At 37.9% G+C, this 19,637-nt stretch overlaps 1 protein-coding gene and 1 pseudogene across 5 annotated transcripts in view; one reads left to right on the forward strand and one right to left on the reverse strand.

Annotated features, from left to right (window-relative positions):
- The window catches only part of TASP1 (taspase 1), a 235,932-nt gene that overhangs the window by 91,992 nt on the left and 124,303 nt on the right, over positions 1-19,637 (reverse strand). The window lies entirely within an intron of this gene.
- LOC114894100 lies at positions 18,551-19,585 on the forward strand (annotated as a pseudogene). Its single transcript, XR_003793119.1, has one exon. The product of XR_003793119.1 is annotated as a replication protein A 32 kDa subunit pseudogene (transcript).

Raw genomic sequence — 19,637 nt, forward strand, 5'->3', positions numbered from 1 at the left:
CTCTCCTCCTTCCCCCCCTTCCTCTGCCCCCCATATACACATGCATGTATGTATACACACATATATGTATATTATGTATACACATACATTATACACTCATTGCCAAAAATACAAACTGTTCGAAACTTGTGAAAGTTTTTTTTTTTTTTAAATCACCTATGTTTTGTCAGAAATAACTTGCCTGTATTTTTTGGTGAAGTAAATGTAAATCTCCTTCAAGATCTTTGTGAGTATCTACACTTAGATCTTCATCTAGGTATGCAATTTAATATATTACTTTGTGGGCAGGATTATGGTGATCCCTATTTTGTTAAATGTTTGCAATATTATTTTTATAATCAGGGGAAAAATTAAAATAAAGCTAATAGAAAAGAAACCATTTTCGACACTATGTAGAGACACTGTGTAAGCTCAGGAAACTCCATAAATTTTAATTCCCTTTGTGTACGTATTTGATGTTGAACAGTGAAATGTTATACTTTAGAACAATAATAATTGTTAGGAAACTGGCATATTATAAGCTAAATGGGTGTTCAGAAGGTTATGTACACATGCCTCAAGGCAAACAGCTAAACCACATGAAGTTAACATTACAGCAAAAATACACAGTATGTGTCAGACTTTTTCCTCTGTAGTTATACAGGAATATATAGGGTTTTCCAATGCTTGGTTTTTTTCCAAGAAATTTAAAATTATGACTTCTATTCTGACATATATCACCTTTAACATAAGAGCCTTGACACCAAAAGCTTGTTCTGTAGGTTCCAGTCAAAGAAAAGTTTGATTTTATTGTTTTATTCACAAATTTCCAAGGTTTCTTAGAATATGCTGCCATATAGCTGAAGTGTGATTCAGAGGCAAACAGTTCCATTCTTTATTCATAGATATTAGAAATAAGTCTTTCAATACATCTTCCTTCTGTCCTTAATCATGCAAACAAGAGTGTATTTATATTGTCAGATCTTAGCAGAAGACATGGATTATACAAAGAATGAAGACCTAACTACAAACCTAGAGGGAAAGTGATAAATACCAAATTCCAAAAGAACTTAGAAAAGTACACAATTATTTATCATCAATAAGAATGACTAAATAGACTGAAATACATAGTGAATTCATAGCTTATGTTTTAAAAACACCTTTGGAAGATGCTATGGAACCAACTCACTATTCTGAAAATGGATAAATGAAAGAAAACAATCAAGCATTTCTCTGTCCTTCCTATAGGAACTGCGTAGCAGGGTAACCAGAAGGTTTATGAAGGAAAATTTTCTCCATAGTAGTATCCCAGTTAATAAATGAAGAAGAAATTAACAAAATTAGAATATAACCGTTTGTAACCTATAATTTAATAATTGCTATAGGCAGCAATCGTCAATGGCCGCTAATATCACAAAAAGATACAGATATTACATATACCTTGATAAAATTACACCTTTGTAGTCTTGCCCCACACCAAAAAAATTACACCTCAATCTGATCAAGCCTCTAAATTCAACTATTAATTTCTAGAAATAAAGAACATCTGCAAAAAACCTACAGTTAACTTCATACTTAATGGTGAAAGACTGAATTATTTCTCCCTAAGATCAGGAAGAAGGCAAAGATGTCTGCTTTTATCACTTTTATTCAACAATACACTGGAGGTTCGAGCCATTGCACTAAGTCAAGAAAATGAAGTAGAAGGCTTAAAGATCAGAAAGAAAAAGGCAAAACTGCTCCTATTTGCAGATGATATAATTGTTTATGTAGAAATCCCAAAGGAATCTACAAAACCACCACTAGAGGTATCTCTCCAGATTCTTCCTGTTTGGTTAGGAGTCTAGGGCAAAGGTTGGAAGCAGATTCCTGCCTGGTACTTATCAGTCCCCAAAATATGAACTTTATTTTCATTTCTTTCCCCATCTGTTCACACAACAGATTGTTAATGAGCACCTACTTGGTGCTAGGACCAGAGGACACAGTAGTTGGCAGAGGTGCTGCTACATTTTGTCAGATCTCCCCAGAGGTGTTGGACCCCTGGTTGGCTACTGAACACTCAGTTAACTGCCATTCTGGCCAGTCCAGATGCCAGTGCCTTGACTGTGTGCTCTACAGACCAACCTTGAGGATTTAGCTGAGAACTCTGGACTCATCAGAAACCCTGGACATTCCCACAGCCTGCTGAGAGCCAACCTCCATGGCCATGTCTCTCCCTCGAATCCCAAACCTTAGCCCAGTCCCAGCTCACTCTTTCCTAGTGTGTTTCCTATTACTGAGACTCCAGTATGCCCCATACCCAGACATCAGAATTATAATACATTTCCTTGGCATCTCAAAGTCCACATCAGAATCACATGTCTTGATCTGGTAGGTAACAAGCAGTGGTGGTTTGGTGGTGGATGTGACCTTACCCCAACACACTTGAACCAAGAGGATGCAGTCCATTTTCATGGGACTCTAAAGGAGGCTTGTGACCAACATGGTGCAGATCTCTACCCAAAATTTTAAAAATGATGTGACGATGACTTTTTTATAGCCCATCATGGGGAGTGGAGGGGTATTGGGGGTATCTTTTTTGATGACCTTGACTCTCCCTCCAAGGAGGAGGTGTTTCACTTTGTGCAGAGCTGTGCCCAGGCTGTCATTCCTTCTTACATTCCCCCTGTGAAAAAGCACTGTGATGACCCTTCACCCACCAGGAGAAGTTGTGGCAGCAGCTCCAGAGAGGATGGTATGTAGAATTTAACCTGCTGTACAATCAGGTACAAAGTTCAGCCTCTTCACTCCAGGATCCAGGATTGAAAGCATCTTGATGTCTTTACCTCTAACTGCCTGATGGCAGTACACGCATTCGTCCTCAGAGAACTCCACAGAAGCTAAAATTCTGCAAGTTCTGTGCCATACAAGGGTACACTGATGCAGGCAGAGCAGCCTTCTTGGGGTCTGGGGGATACACAATGCATACCCCTGCTCCACTGGCCAGCACCACTGCCACTGTGTGGCACTTAGTCACCTGTGTCTTACAGCTCCAGTCTTCTCCACCGTGGAGTCTGCCTCCTTGGCAGGTGGTGAAATGTGTTTTAAGCACCACAAGCTTCGCTATCTGTGGTAGGTGGTGGGATGGCAGCTTGTCAGAGTCAATTGGTCGATGTAAACTCATTTATACTTTTAGAATCATTTTATATGACTAGTTTACAAACAATGACGTTGAGTTTCCAAGAATTGGTTGAGGGGATCTAAATATTATAATATATTATAATTTGTACCCGGAAACTTCTCGTGCTATTTTTGTTTCATATGTTTTTTAAAGGACTAGGTTCTGCCACAAAAATCTGTCATGGGATACATTTTATTTTCATTAATTCAATGAGGTTGAGACTAACTAGTAATTTTAGAAAGCAACTGAAAATGAAGGTAAAAATTTTACTTTGTCATTACTGAAGTTTATTTGTTCATAATCTTTATATATCTTTCTCTAGAGATCATAATAATCATAATTTTACATAATGTAAAATATTCATTTTTATAATGATATTTAGGAACACTTGAAATTTTCTTCATCTCTGCATGCATTACAATCCAGTGATTACCTACAGTTAACTCTAACGTGACACCACTATTATTTAAATAAGGGATATATAAGTTGTAATTTTGATTTTCGTAGAAATATAGTTTGTTGATGTTGAGATTCTCTGCACTTTTGAATGTGAAAGCTTAGACACTTGGATTCTGATATTTAAAAATTTCTATTCCAGACATTTCTATATGGAAGTTTAGACTAAGAACAACCCTGGGGATGTGATTTTAGGAAATGTTTCTCACTTGGGAAATGAGGAACATTTTCCTTCCTTAATTAAAGCAGACATAACTGTTGTAAGAAGTATGTAGGCAGTTTATAAATATATTTCCTTGAAGATGGACTAATTGAAATCATCCTCTTTTAAAATTAGAGATTTTGCAACTCTTACCTTTGCTCTAAAGAGAAAATCACAACAGAGTTCTCAATAAGACTTCTTTGTTCATATATAATATGAATGCATTTTATTCATAATATATTGAAGTTTGTAAAGAACAGTATCTTCCTACATGTTAGTAAGCATTATCTTGGAATATGTTGAATGTATGATAGTGTGTGACTCTTCAGAGGTGGAAAATGCGTGAGTTCAACTATCTCACAACAGGTGTGCTGATAAATTTTATTATGAAATATGACTAAGAAATGTTTGTATTTTTCATTTTTTCCAGGGTAATTGACATAGGAAAGATAAATATTTCTTACTACTAAAACCACAGTTCCTCATTCCTAGGTACCTTATCCAAGAAAAATATAAGTTTTGCACTTGAATTTTCATAGCAGCTTTATTCTCAATAGCCAAAATTTACAGCAGCTTAGAATGATAAAGAGAAGGAAAATGAGGAGTTAAGAAACCTAAAGTATAAAATGAGAAGATCCAACATATTAATAGACATTTTGAAAGAGAAGAGAAAGAATGGGGGAGGGGGCACTAATCTTTGAAGAAATAATAAATAAGTTTCCAGAATTTAAGCTATAAGGAAATCCTAAAATTAAAGATGCATACAGAGTTCCAAAAAAAGTAAATAAAAACAAATCTATCCTTAGGTATACCATAGTGGAAAATGCCGGAAGAAAGACAAAGAGAAAATATTAAAAACTAATCACAATGGACTTAATTGATAGTGATAGGACATTCCATCCAAAAACAACAGAATACACTTTCTTCTCAAGTGCACATGGAACATTCTCCAGGATAGATCATATCTTGGGTCACAAATCAAGCCTTCACAAATTTAAGAAAATTAAATCGTATCAAGTATCTTTTCCGAGCACAATGCTATGAGACTAGATATCAATTACAGGAAAAAAATCTGTAAAAATGCTATGAGACTAGATATCAATTACAGGAAAAAAATCTGTAAAAAAATACTAACACATGGAGGCCAAACAATACACCACTAAATAACCAAGAGATCACTGAAGAAATCAAAGACGAAATCAAAAAATACCTAGAAACAAATGACAATGAACACACAACAACCCAAAACCTATGGGATGCAGCAAAAGCAGTTCTAAGAGGGAAGTTTATAGCAATACAATCCTACCTTAAGAAACAAGAAATAAACAACCTAAACTTACACCTAAAGCAATTAGAGAAAGAAGAACAAACAAACCCCAAAGTTAGCAGAAGGAAAGAAATCATAGTATCAGATCAGAAGTAAATGATAAAGAAATGAAGGAAACAATAGCAAAGATCAATAAAACTAAAAGCTGGTTCTTTGAGAAGATAAACAAAATTGATAAACCATTAACCAGACTCATCAAGAAAAAAAGGGAGAAGACTCAAATCAACAGAATTAGAAATGAAAAAGGAGAAGTAACAACTGACACTGCAGAAATACAAAGGATCATGAGAGATTACTATAAGCAACTATATGCCAATAAAATGGACAATTTGGAAGAAAAGGACAAATTCTTAGAAAAGCACAACCTTCCGAGACTGAACAAGGAAGAAATAGAAAATACGAACAGACAAACAAATTACAAGCACTGAAATTGAGACTGTGATTAAAAATCTTCCAACAAACAAAAGTCCAGAACCAGATGGCTTCACAGGCGAATTCTATCAAACATTTAGAGAAGAGCTAACACCTATCCATCTCAAATTCTTCCAAAATATAGCAGAGGGAGGAACACTCCCAAACTCATTCTGTGAGGCCACCATCACACTGATACCAGAACCAGACAAAGATGTCACACAAAAAAGAAAACTACAGGCCAATATCACTGATGAACATAGATGCAAAAATCCTCAACAAAATACTAGCAAACAGAATCCAACAGCACATTAAAAGAATCATACACCATGATCAAGTGGGACTTATCCCAGGAATGCAATGGTTCTTCAATATACGCAAATCAGTCAATGTGGTACACCATTTTAACAAATTGAAGAAGAAAAACCATATGATCATCTCAATAGATGCAGAAAAAGCTTTCGACAAAATTCAACACCCATTTATGATAAAAACCCTCCAGAAAGTAGGCATAGAGGGAACTTACCTCAACATAGTAAAGGCCATATATGACAAACACACAGCCAACATCATTCTCAATGGCGAAAAACTGAAACCATTTCCTCTAAGATCAGGAACAAGACAAGCTTGTCCACTCTCACCACTATTATTCAACATAGTTTTGGAAGTTTCAGCCATAGCAATCAGAGAAGAAAAGAAATAAAAGGAATCCAAATCGGAAAAGAAGAAGTAAAGCTATCACTGTTTGCAGATGACATGACACTATACATAGAGAATCCTAAAGATTCCAGCAGAAAACTGCTAGAGCTAATCAATTAATTTGGTAAAGTAGCGGAATACAAAATTAATGCACAGAAATCTCTTGCATTCTTATAAACTAATGTTGAAAAATCTGAAAGAGAAATTAAGGAAACACTCCCTTTTACCATTGTAACAAAAAGAATAAAATACTTAGGAATAAACCTACCTAAAGAGACAAAAGACCTGTATGCAGAAAACTAGAAGACACTGATGAAAGAAACCAAAGATGATACAAACAGATGGAGACATATATCATGTTCCTGGATTGGAAGAATCAACATTGTGAAAATGACTTTACTGCCCAAAGCAATCTACAGATTCAATGCAATCCCTATCAAACTACCAATGGCATTTTTTACGGAACTAGAATAAACAATTTCACAATTTGTATGGAAACACAAAAGACCCCGAATAGCCAAAGCAATCTTGAGAAAGAAAAACAGAGCTGGAGGAATCAGGCTCCTGAACTTCAGACTACACTACAAATCTACATCAAGACAGTATGGTACTGGCACAAAAACAGAAATATAGATTAATGGAACAGGATAGAAAGCCCAGAGATAAACCCACGCACATATGGTCACTTTATTTTTGATAAAGGAGGCAAGAATATACAATGGAGAAAAGACAGCCTCTTCAGTAAGTGGTGCTGGGAAAATTGGACAGCTACACGTAAAAGAATGAAATTAGAACACTCCCTAACACCATACACAAAAATAAACTCAAAATGGATTAAAGACCTAAATGTAAGGCCAGACACTCTCAAACTCTTAGAGGAAAACACAGGCAGAACACTCTATGACATAAATCACAGCAAGATCCTTTTTGACCCACCTCCTAGAGAAATGGAAATAAAAATAAACAAATGGGACCTAATGAAACTTAAAAGCTTTTGCACAGCAAAGGAAAACATAAGCAAGATGAAAAGACAACCCTCAGAATGGGAGAAAATCTTTGCAAATGAAGCAACTGACAAAGGATTAATTTCCAAAATTAACAAGCAGCTCATGCAGCTCAATATCAAAAAAACAAACAACCCAATCCAAAAATGGGCAGAAGACCTAAATAGACATTTCTCCAAAGAAGATATACAGATTGCCAACAAACACATGAAAGGATACTCAACATCACTAATCATTAGAGAAATGCAAATCAAAACTACAATGAGGTATCACCTCACACCAGTCAGAATGGCCATCATAAAAAAATCTACAAACAATACATGCTGGAGAGGGTATGGAGAAAAGGGAACCCTCTTGCACTGTTGGTGGGAATGTAAATTGATACAGCTACTATGGAGAGCAGTATGGAGGTTCCTTAAAAAACTAAAAATAGAACTACCATATGACCCAGCAATCCTACTACCGGGCATATACCCTGTGAAAACCATAATTCAAAAAGAGTCATGAAAAAAAAAAAAAAAAAAAAAAGAGTCATGTACCACAATGTTCACTGCGGCTCTATTTACAATAGCCAGGACATGGAAGCAACCGAAGTGTCCATCGACAGATGAATGGATAAAGAAGATGTATATATTCCATATATACAATGGAATATTACTCAGCCATAAAAAGAAATGAAATTGAGTTATTTGTAGTGAGGTGGATGGACCTAGAGTCTGTCATACAGAGTGAAGTAAGAAAGAGAAAAACAAATACCGTATGTTAACACATATATATTGAATCTAAAAAAAAATAAAAATGGTTCTGACAAACCTAGGGGCAGGACAGGAATAAAGACGCAGACGTACAGAATGGACTTGACACGGGGAGGGGAAGGGTAAGCTGGGATGAAGTGAGAGAGTGGCATGGACATATATACACCACTAAATGTAAAACAGATAGCTAGTGGGAAGCAGCCGCATAGCACAGGGAGATAAGCTCGGTGCTTTGTGACCACCTAGAGGGGTGGGGTAGGGAGGGTGGGAGGGAGACGCAAGAGGGAGGAGATATAGGGATATATGTATATGTATAGCTGATTCACTTTGTTATAATGCAGACACTAACACACCATTGTAAAGCAATTATACTCCAATAAAGATGTTAAAAACAAGAGAGAGCTTTTTTTACTCTCTCAGTAAGGAGCGTCTCAGCAAGCACCTGGGCAGATGGGCAGCCTTGAAGAGCTGCTGTGCCCTCTCATGCATGGGAGCAACCAAATGATTTCTGTTTCCCCGAGAGAAGCGGGGAAGTCACAGAGGGGCCCTCCAGACCTGAAGGAGTCATACAGCTGGGACCTAGGGACACCTCTGCAGCACCCTGCCTGGCTGATGTTCAAAGTCCAGTCCAAGTGACTGCCATCGCTGTGGGTGTCAGTGTGAGCGGATGGCACTAGGGACTCTGCACCCCTCCCCCACTCCTTAAGTCCCCAAGAAAAGGAGGAAACAGGAATTCCCAAAGCCACTAATGGCATCTTCTTTATGCCAGGCACTTGTTAGGCACTTGTATTAAAGCAATAAATAAAACATAAAAATATAAAAAATAAAAGAAAACTAATCACAAAGAAAAAGGTGATCTCCAAAAAAAATTTTTTTAATTTAAAAATTTAACTGGTAAGTTACATATTCCCAAGCAACAGAAGAGGCCAGAAGGCTAATATCTTAAAGATGCTAAGGCAATAAACAAACAGAAAAACACCTGTCAACGTAGAATCGGTTAAACTACCATTCTGGAGTGAGGGTGAATAGAAATAGTTTCAGACTTACAAACTCATTTCTTTGAGACTTAAGCTCCCAGCTTACTTCTACTCTGTGCAACACTATACCTTGTCATAATTCTTACTGATTTTAATATATACTAGATATTAAAATATTAGGTATTACCCAATACCTTAGCTTCTGGATTTTCTGAAATCCTCTCTTCAAATTATCCACACTGCCTTGTAAGTTCACTCCCACGATTCTGCCATAATCAATAACATTAACTTCTCCATAGTCCCAGCTGCAGTCATCCCACCCCTCCTAACTTTCCAGCTCATCTCTTGACTGCTCTAATTCCAACATTCCCTCTACCTCACCAAAAGTGCCATCCCATTAATTCTGCTGCTTTGTAACTATCCCTCACTGCCCTTAGATCCTCACTTCCTTCCTTATCCAACTAAAATTCCATGCTTCATCAACTTATACCCTTTCTCTTACTCCTGAAAGCCTCCATGTTTTGCTCACTTCATCAAACTTATCTGGCAAAAGCCCACGCTGGAGTATCAGTCAGAATAACTATACGAGCCTGCAACAATAAACACCCCCCAAATCTCAGTGGCTTAACACAACAAAAATATAATTTCTCATTAATGTTATAAGTTGTACCTGGGTCACCAGGGAATGTGCTTCCAACAGTCACTCAGGAACAAACCCAGGCTAATGGAGGCTTCATCATCTATAACTGCACCTCCTGGATCATATCCCCTCCAGGAGAATGAGAGGGCTACCCAGGGCCACTTTACAGCTTTAGCCTGGAAGTCACACATATCATTTCCACGCTAGTCCACTGGCCAGAAATAGCCACATGGCCACATGGTCTCAGGCAACTGCAATGGGGCGCGGGGCACTGTGAAACACAGAGGAGTGTATGGATATTCAGGGAGCGCTATGCTAAATGTCTCTGCAACATCTGACTAAATCCAACTTCCCATGCCTGCACCTGCACAGCTAAACGAGGTGCAGACGCCATCCTGTGAGCAGGGGGTGACATGCATGGGCAGGAAGGCCTACCCATTGAGGAAGGTGGGAGACAAAGGACAGACCCAGGTACCAGACAGCATTGCTGGGTAGCCCGACCAGCCCCAGTCTCCTCTGAGGTGTCTTGTTACATGAGATTTAAAACAAAAGAAAATAAAATCTATCTGTTTAAGCCACTATAATTGAGTTCTCTTTTTTAAGCCCAAATGAATTCTTCTTTTTTTCTTTATTTTGGTAAAATATATATATATAACATGAAATTTACCATTTAATCATTTTTTAAGTGTACAATTCAGTGGCATTTTTACTCGCATTGTTGTACAATCATCACCACCATCCATCTCCAGAACTTATTCATCTTCCCAAACTGAAACTGTACCCATTCAACAACTCCCCCATCCCCCCTCCCCTCTAGCCCTGGCAACCACCATTCTACTTTCCATTTCTATGAATTTGACTACTCTAGGTATCTCATGTAAGTGGAATCATACACTTTTGTCCTTTTGTGACTGACTTAATTCACTTAATGTAATGTCCTCAAGGCTCATCCATATTGTAGCATGTTTCAGAATTTCCTTCCTTTTTAAGGTTGAATAATATTCCACTGTATGTACATACCACATTTTGCTTATCCATTCAACCACCAAGCGACATTTGGGGCCAAATGCATTCTTTTTTTTTTAATAGATCTTTATTGGAGTGTAATTGCTTCACAGTACTGTGTTAGTTTCTCTTGCACAACAAAGAGAATCAGCCATACGCACACACATGTCCCCATATCCCCTTCCTCTTGAGCCTCCCTCCCCTCGTCCCTATCCCACCCCTCTAGGTCATCGCACAGCACCGAGCCGATCTCCCTGTGCTATGCTGCTGCTTCCCACCAGCCAACTATTTTACATTCAGTAGCGTATATATGTCAGTGCTACTCTCGCTTCGCCCCAGCTTCCCCCTCTCACCCCATGTCCTCAAGTCCATTCTCTATGTCTACCTCTTTATTCCTGCCCTGCAACTAGGTTCATCAGTACCATTTTTGGTTTTTGTTTTTAGATTCTATATATATGCGTTGGTGGGAATGTAAATTGATACAACCACTATGGAAAACAGTATGGAGGTTCTTTAAAAAACTAAAAATAGAACTACCATATGACCCAGCAATCCCACTACTGGGCATATACCCTGAGAAAACCATAATTCAAAAAGAGACATGTACCAAATGCATTCTTAATCTATATAGATAGCCATTTGCTGGTGAAAGAAAATGGCTCAGAAAACTTTACATTGAAAGAAGACGACTTCTTCCATTCAAACATACAACTTTGTATTGAGTCAAATACAATTTCTGATAAGTTCATGTAGATGTATTTATCAGACACCATTAGCAGGAAGACATGAAAAAGATTATTTGGCTTGATAACATTTATCTTAACTGAGTTATTTTGGAAAATTCGTGATATGTTTAATTTCTACCAAAAACCAAATTTCTTTATAATTTGTTTGAATAAATAAGACTGATTTGATTAAAATAAATCCTTATGATGACTGAAAACGGAGTCTTAGATATTTAAGAGCCCCTTTTATCCACGTAAAGGACGACCACTTCCCTGAGCCATGTGAAACCACTTCTGCGAGGCCATCGTTAGGGTGCCTATTTGTGGGTTTGTTTAGAATCCAGAAAAAGTTGCCAACTCTGGGAAACTAGAAGAGTTAATAGAGTATCTTTGTTTTTTCCTCATCTTGATGTTTCCAACAACGCCATCATTTCTCTAGTGAACGCTCTGGCCTACGTTACAGAAGAGCTTCTATATCTTTACTAAAGGAAAAACCTGGGAATTGTGGGTTAAGCAGCAGGGTCGCCTTCTGTGTTCTACATATTCAATTTTCTCATTCTCTCATTCATTCTCTCCCTCTCCCTCTCCTTCTCCCTCTCCCTCTGTCTCACACACACACACACACACCCCTCCCTACCTTAAGGCCATAAAGTCCTGTAGAGTAAGGGTTAGTATTTTCTATTAGGCAGTCAGACTGATGTTTGAATCCGGCTGAGTTGAGTCTGGGACTCTTTATTTAAGCCTCAGTTTCCTCTACTGTGAAAATGGGGAATGGGAGTAGTAACTACCTCACAAGGACAAAATGAGACAACAAACGTAAAACATTCAGCGTGGGGTTGGGCACTGAGTAAGCACTTCATACTGCAATGGATAATGTAAAACATTCAGCGTGGGGTTGGGCACTGAGTAAGCACTTCATACTGCAATGGATAATGACTGCCTTAAGAAAAACCATTAGCTATCACTTTCTTGTTTCTCCTCATCCTTTTCTCTGTATTTTGCTTCTGTTAGAACAAGGTAATTCCCAGCTAGCCTGACAATCATCACTGAGAGCCTAGAATACATTTAAAGAGGAGTTTAGCCTTTGACTTGCAATTCTGAAAGCTGCTGCTTCCAAGAAAGCTGAGCTCTCACCTAGGGTCAAAATGATCACGTGGGTAAACCTTTCATTATCAGAACAAAACAAATAATATGATAAAGATTTCACTTAGTTTGGTAGGAAACATTTTAACTGTGGTTATCCAGGGATTATGGGTTATGCACGATTCTTGTTTGTTATGCATTCCTTCTGTTATTTTTCCCAATTTCCGTAATAAACACCTATCTTTTTTTCCCAAGAGGTTCAATGCCCAACATCAATGCTACACTCCTGCATTCACCATACTTTCTCTTCAGGTACAATAGTAAAGGGCAAGGCAGGGTCTCCCATTATGGGATTTGGTCCCATACACTTCACTGCCCTATATCTGAGTTCGTGAAGAATGCTCCAGGTGTTTTATTTCATCCGCCCTCCGTCACACATTTGGTATTTTCACTTCAGCATTAGTGATAGATGCAGCCTTCAAATTAAGATAATTAAAAATATGTAACATAATAGCCCAATAAAGTCATATTGTCAAATCACGTTTTAGTTCCAAAAGGTTAAGTGGCAAACTGAAAAGCATTTGCAATAAGGACAGAGAAACATGAAAACTTACCAACTCTTGGCTGACATTTAAGATATATCTTCACTGCATCTCAAGATAATTTTTAATTGTTTTATATTCATCTCATTTAGTGGTGGCAGCAGTGGTGGGCATGAGCCAGATTATAACAAAACGAAAATTTAAAAGGCCGTTATGTGTCAAGTTTTTAATGTAGGGTTTTAATGGACTGTTTAAATGGTAGAGGATTAGGACATAATTCCTGCAGAGGACCTAAAAATGACATTAGGATTTTTAACTATAAATCCTAATCCCACAGATCTTTCTCTTCTTCTGGAGACTTTATTTCTTCTAAACCACTCTAACCTCAGTTCTGATACAAAGACCCCCAGAGAGGGAGAGTGAAGCTGCACTCACAGGAGAGAAATAACCCACATTCCCAGGCGGCCTGCATCCCAGAGCAGGATCAGCAGCAACAAAAGCTCACATTCAGTACCCCTGGCACACTACACATCTCCAAGGCTTCCTGATGATCTTCAAGTATTTATGTCATCTTATAAACGCTGCCATCCACTCTCACTGCGGCGAGTGGGCATCTGAAAAATCTTTTAACACATCCCCTGTTAGAAGTCCACAGGGACAGATAAGTAATGAGGAAAGGCCTTTCCAAATCTAAAAGGAAACATTTGGTACTTCAGTTTCCACTATTGCAACATCTCTTTTTCAACAAAGGAATTTATTACACAGTACGTCACCTTTTCCCTGTCAGAGGATTTACTGCCAATTTTGGAGTTGGGTTACTTCTGGTTTTCAAGTCTGTCTTGTGAAATTAAAGAGAGGGCTGCCTTAAAAGTGATAGAACACACGTGATTTCAGTCTTCACAGTGTCCCCATGGCTATCAAACCTGGAACCTATTACATACAAGAAGAAAACATAAGGAGCTTTATAAAGAGATGGAATAAGTAGTGAAGATGTCTGATCCGGTCTAGTCCAAAGGGTATGGTTACCAACACACATTTAGTGTCTCCCCAGTATTCAGTTCTCTCTAACCTGTAACCATCAGCATACTTTGGATATTTACAATAATCTATCAAAAACAACTCAGGCTTTTCTGATTTTTTTTAATAAATAAAAAATAACCAATAGAAAAACCAATTTTACAACTATCTCCTAGAGACCTCTCTTACAAACTAGGATGCAACTGATATGTGCTTTAGCTTTTCATAATTATTTAAAATACAGAAAAATATACTAGAATGGTGACAATTAAACAGGAAAATCTCTCATGTAGAGCACAGTGCTAGGCATATGCTAAATACACTAAATGCTTGATATTTATTATTTATTATACTAGTATCAATTTTATTGAGAAGGTATAACCAAACCACAAAAGATTTATCTGAACAAGTTGCATAAATGGGAAGGATTCCAGTTTTGCGAATGCAAATATTTTCATAGACTGAAATCTATTTCAAAGAAACTAAGACATACAAACAAACAAAAAAGTTTCAAAAAAAAAGACATGAGTGTGAAAATCCTTGATCCAATCTGTCACAGCAGAGTGTCAGAGATCTGTGGTTAACAACACAGAGGTGCCCACCCCAAAGTTAGAGTCACTTCTTCTTTCCCTGGGCCCCTCCTCTTTGTCAAAGTCACATCTCAGTGTGGGAACTTATCCAATACTCATGAGCATGAATACAGATGATGAAATAGGATCTTGCTTTCTGCTCTAAATTTTCTCAATTTAGTTATCTAAATACAACACTCTAATCAGGACAACAGGGACACATGGTCCCAGGCAGCAGAAAGAATCAGAAAAATCACCCCAGCAGGAGTTGTTGTGTTCCTTGGCTACATTGGAGCCCCTATTGCTACTATTGCATTTGTCTGGAAAACATACTATATGTATGAGCATTAGACTTCTCTCCACTTGAGAACTTCATTAGAGCAGCAGCCATCACAGAAGCAGCACTGCTGGCCATGTTCAGTTGCTGCTCCTGTACAGCTTCTATCTGGATTTCTGTTCCATCAGGGAGGTGAGGGGAACTACCTCCAGCTGTGGAACCTGAAATGAGTCACTTAAGATCTCCGTATCTCAGTTTCCTCATTGGAAAAAATAAATGGCTTAGCTTAAATGATTTCAAATTCCTCAGGACAAAATTTTATAGCTGGAAGTACTTTTGGAATTTCAATAACTTTCAGTAAAATTTAGTTAAGAGGCTTGCAATGAACTGACCACTTAGGAGAAAACCCTTTTAAAAAGCTGTTAATTCATGATATAGTACAGTTAGATTATTTTTTTTAATCTATTTCTTTTTTAAGGGGAAGAGAAAAAGTCACTGACTCACTGATTCACCATTAACTGATCAACTACCGTGTACCTGGGGTCTTCACAAATGTCATCATTTAAAGGCCCTACAAGTAACTTGCAAAGAAGGTACTATCATCCCAATTTGACAAATAAGAAAAGTGAAGTGGAAGAGCTAAGAGTCTAAAATCCAAGTTTTGTAACTCTAATATGCTTGTTTCAAGATAGTCCACCACTGCAGAAATAAGGCTAATATCAGCACGCAAATAAAGGCGATACAAGCAAAGAAAACTCAAAAGCCTCAAAAACCTGAATCCATGATCAAGATCAAAGTAATAATTACCTGCAGATAAGTAGCACAACAAATACTGATACCAATACTTAGGACTGTAGATAGCCCTCAATTTTAACCATGACATCCTAAAAACAATCACTAAACAGTCCCAAAGGAATAATGTTAAAAGTGGAGATTTCATTTTGCATCAAAACTATAATGTGAATTTTATGAGTTAAAAAAAAAAGCCAAGACATAGCTGTAAACATCTACAATAATGTAGATGTGATGTAATGTAAAATAAATATTTCAGCACACATATTGATTATATATGTAGTATGAAGCCCACAGACAGAAAGAACATAAGCAAGACAGTTATACTATACTGTAAGTTTAACCTATAACTACTAAGCCAACCAATATATTAAACATTTAATTAATAATTTTCCTAATGACAAAGTTTAGAAGTGATTTATGAGGGTGATTTGAATAGCCAGGGCCTCTTTAAAAGCCAAAAAGGGAAGTTTGAGTTGATGTTACATCTCAGTAAATTGCTCTGTACAAAAGAGAGGCAATATATAAATCATTTCATCAGTTTCAAAGCTGTACTCAGAATTTAAAAACAACATTCAGTGTTTAGAGGCCTTATGAAATAAGATGGAAAAAAAGTGTTAAATCTGTTCACCAGTCATTGCTTATCCCTTTCTCTACTCAACACAGCATCAAGGGTGGTTCTGAGATTGAAGAAAGGCAGAAAAGTTCTGAAGGTGGAAAGGAAAATGGTAATCATATTCATTTGTCTATATCAGAGTAGAAATTAAGGAATAAGAATAAAGAAATGGTCCCAAAGCTTTCCTACCACCAACTAGCATAACCATCATATAAGCAGGTAAAAGAAGGAAAAAGCAAAACAGGTAGACCACATCAAATGAGACATGCAGCAAAAGGCAAATAAATAGACAATATAAAATTTAGCATTTTTCAAGGTTTTCGTTTGACACTATTATTAAGAAATAATGTTAGTAAAAGAAGGAAATACACACACTTGTATTACTTTTTAACTTTTTATTTTAGCCAAGAAATTTATTTACAATTTTATTCAATTATATGCTTCCTAATTTCCCCAAAGTTATGAGAGAAAAAGATATCTTTGCCTAAAATTAAACAGTTTCAGTCAATACACAGAATTCTCCACGAAAATCCATGCATAGATTCCATTGGGTCCACAAACCCCAGATTAAGAACCCACACAGCTATCATTTTATTTAAAAATCTACAAGCATATAGTTATAAACCAGTAGGCTAAACTTTCATTTTGATTTCCAATAAAAATATTTACTGCTGAGACCATGAAGTCCATATGAGAAAGCAACAGTGACAATATCATCACCCAGAGGCTAACATGGAAATTACAGTGAAAATAATAAAATTAGGTTATCATATTAGAATCATACCATTTCCTGTTAAAAAGAAATAGGGATCCTTGGGAAAATGACTGGTTCTGAGTCTGGCTAAAGAAGTGACCAAGAGGAGCCTGAGGCATCTTGTTCTACTGAAAAGCAAGGAAGCTATCAAAGATCGTCATGGCAAAGACCACAGAAGCCAGCTTAAAGTGGCTTCCATTGACAAGAGATGGAACAATTTTACCAGCCAAAAGAATAAAAAGGTTCCAAACTCTTTACCATGTCTTGCAAGCCACCAAAACTGATCACTTGAATTTCCACTTCTAGTTAAGATGAAGAAACCTACAAGATTCTATCACCCCCACCCTAACAACAAAAGCCAACAAGAGCCACCCTAACAATGAGAACCAATAAGCCAGTTAAGCTACAACACTACAGTTTTTTAAAAACTCAGAGGGATAACGATGCAAAAATACCTCAAAGAACTAAATTCCCAAAAGGGACAAGCCTTTCCTATGACAGAAGAGGCCAATGGCTTTTTTATCACCCAGAAGGCAGTGGGGAAAGGAGAAATGCTACAGACAAGGTTAAGGAGAAACTAGCTGAACTAGTCATTTAACAAACTTTAAATGACCACAGGTGCTGACAGGATGAATTAGAATCCAGAGAAGCCCCATTCACTGAGCAAATCTGATTTCACTCATTGACTCCTTCCTATAGGTCCTCACCAAGAGCAGGGCTTCCTGGGGCAGGGCTGGGGAGCTGAAAGATATCCACACCCTCAGGCACACAGGTCCTCTGTAAGTGTAAAGCAGAAGCTGCTGAAGGCTGGGAACAGAACAGGAAAACTAAAAGACAGCCTCCTCGCCTACCTGGATGCATAGAGCTATCACCCAAGGTAAAGCAGTAAAAAAAAGAAAGAAAGAAAGAAAGATAAAGGAGGGATAGGGAAAGGGGGAGGGAGAGGGAGAGGGAGAAGGAGAGAAAGAGAGAAGCTTCCCCGTGATTCCAAAAGCTGACAGGTGAACAATAAATAACATAAAGAGATATCGGGAGTTTTGCTGGTATTCAGATCCCAAGCTCTGCCTAATGGTAAATCCTAATACTAGCATTGAAATATCGAAAGCCAGGAGTGAATTGTATCCACTGCTGCAAGAATACCCAGCCCCAACTCAATTACAAATAACACTGCAGATGTATGTAAAAAGGAGTGTGTCCCTTTTTAGTGGCAAATATTTTCTTCAGTCTTGTCTGTATTCCAAACATAATCTTTAGCATACAATCAATAATTATGAGATAAATGAAAAAGCCAAAAACATGCCCTATAAACAAGAGAAGGAACAGTAAACAGAAGCAGACCACTAATGGCCCAGATGCTGGAATTATCAGATACAAACCTTAAACTAACTAAAATAATTATTTTATGTAACTATCTAATGGAAAAGGTGGAAATTTTCATAAAAATATGGAAAATCTCAGCAAGACAATCTTCAAATATGAACCAAATAGAAACACTTTAAATAAAATATATAGTATCCAAAATGAAAATGCATTCAATGGGCTTAAGAGCAAATAGGAGGAGGCGGTTAGGGGAACCCACCAGGCCGGAACCTTCTGGAACTCTTTCCTGAGGGAATCGTGACGAAGATGTGGACCAGTGGATTTGAAAGCTATAGCAGTTCCTCTTTTGGGGGAGCTGGAGGCTACACACAGTCCCCTGGGGGCTCTGGATCACTGACACCTTCCCAGGCTGGAAAGAAATCTAGAGCCCGAGCTCAGCATATTGTACCCTGTACCATATCTCAGCTGCTTTCTGCTACTCTGGTTGATGAAGTGTTCAAAATTGGAAATGTTGAGATTTCACAGGTCACTATTGTGGGGATAATCAGTGCAGAGAAGGCTGCAACCAACATTGTTTACAAAACAGATGACATGACGGCTGCACCCATGGATGTTCACCAGTGGGTTGACACAGGTGATGCCAGCAGTGAAAACACTGTGGTTCCTCCAGAAACATATGTGAAAGTGGCTGGTCATCTGAGATCTTTTCAGAACAAGAAAAGCCTGGTAGCTTTTAAGATCATGCCCCTGGAGGATATGAATGAGCTCACCACACATATACTGGAAGTAGTCAATGCACACATGATGCCGAGCAAGTCTAACAGCCAACCCTCAGCAGGGAGAGCACCTATCAGCAATCCAGGAATGGGTAAAACTGGGAACTTTGGTGGGAATAGCTTCGTGCCAGCAAATGGCCTCACTGTGGCCCAGAACCAGGTACTGAATTTGATTAAGGCTTGCCCAAGGCCTGAAGGATTGAACTTTCAGGATCTCAAGAATCAGCTCCAACACATGACTATAGCCTCAATCAAGCAAACTGTGGATTTTCTAAGCAACGAGGGACACATCTATTGTGGATGATGTTCATTTTAAATCCACAGACGCAGAATAACTGGATCTAATTGGGTACCCGAGATATTTTCCAGCTGGACTTTTTACACAATCTCTCGTCTCCAGCTGTACATATATTTGGCAGGTTGACTTCTAGGAAGTAGGTTTCATCTATAAAAGGTTTCAATTGACATCCTTTTGAAACTTACTACTCTTCTGTGTTTTTGTTTTTGTTTTTTGTGGTACGTGGGCCTCTCACTGTTGTGCCCTCTCACGT

The sequence above is a fragment of the Monodon monoceros genome, unplaced genomic scaffold (assembly GCF_005190385.1).
Source record: "Monodon monoceros isolate NGI ecotype Baffin Bay Population unplaced genomic scaffold, NGI_Narwhal_1 Super_Scaffold_13, whole genome shotgun sequence".
NCBI lineage: Eukaryota > Metazoa > Chordata > Mammalia > Artiodactyla > Monodontidae > Monodon > Monodon monoceros.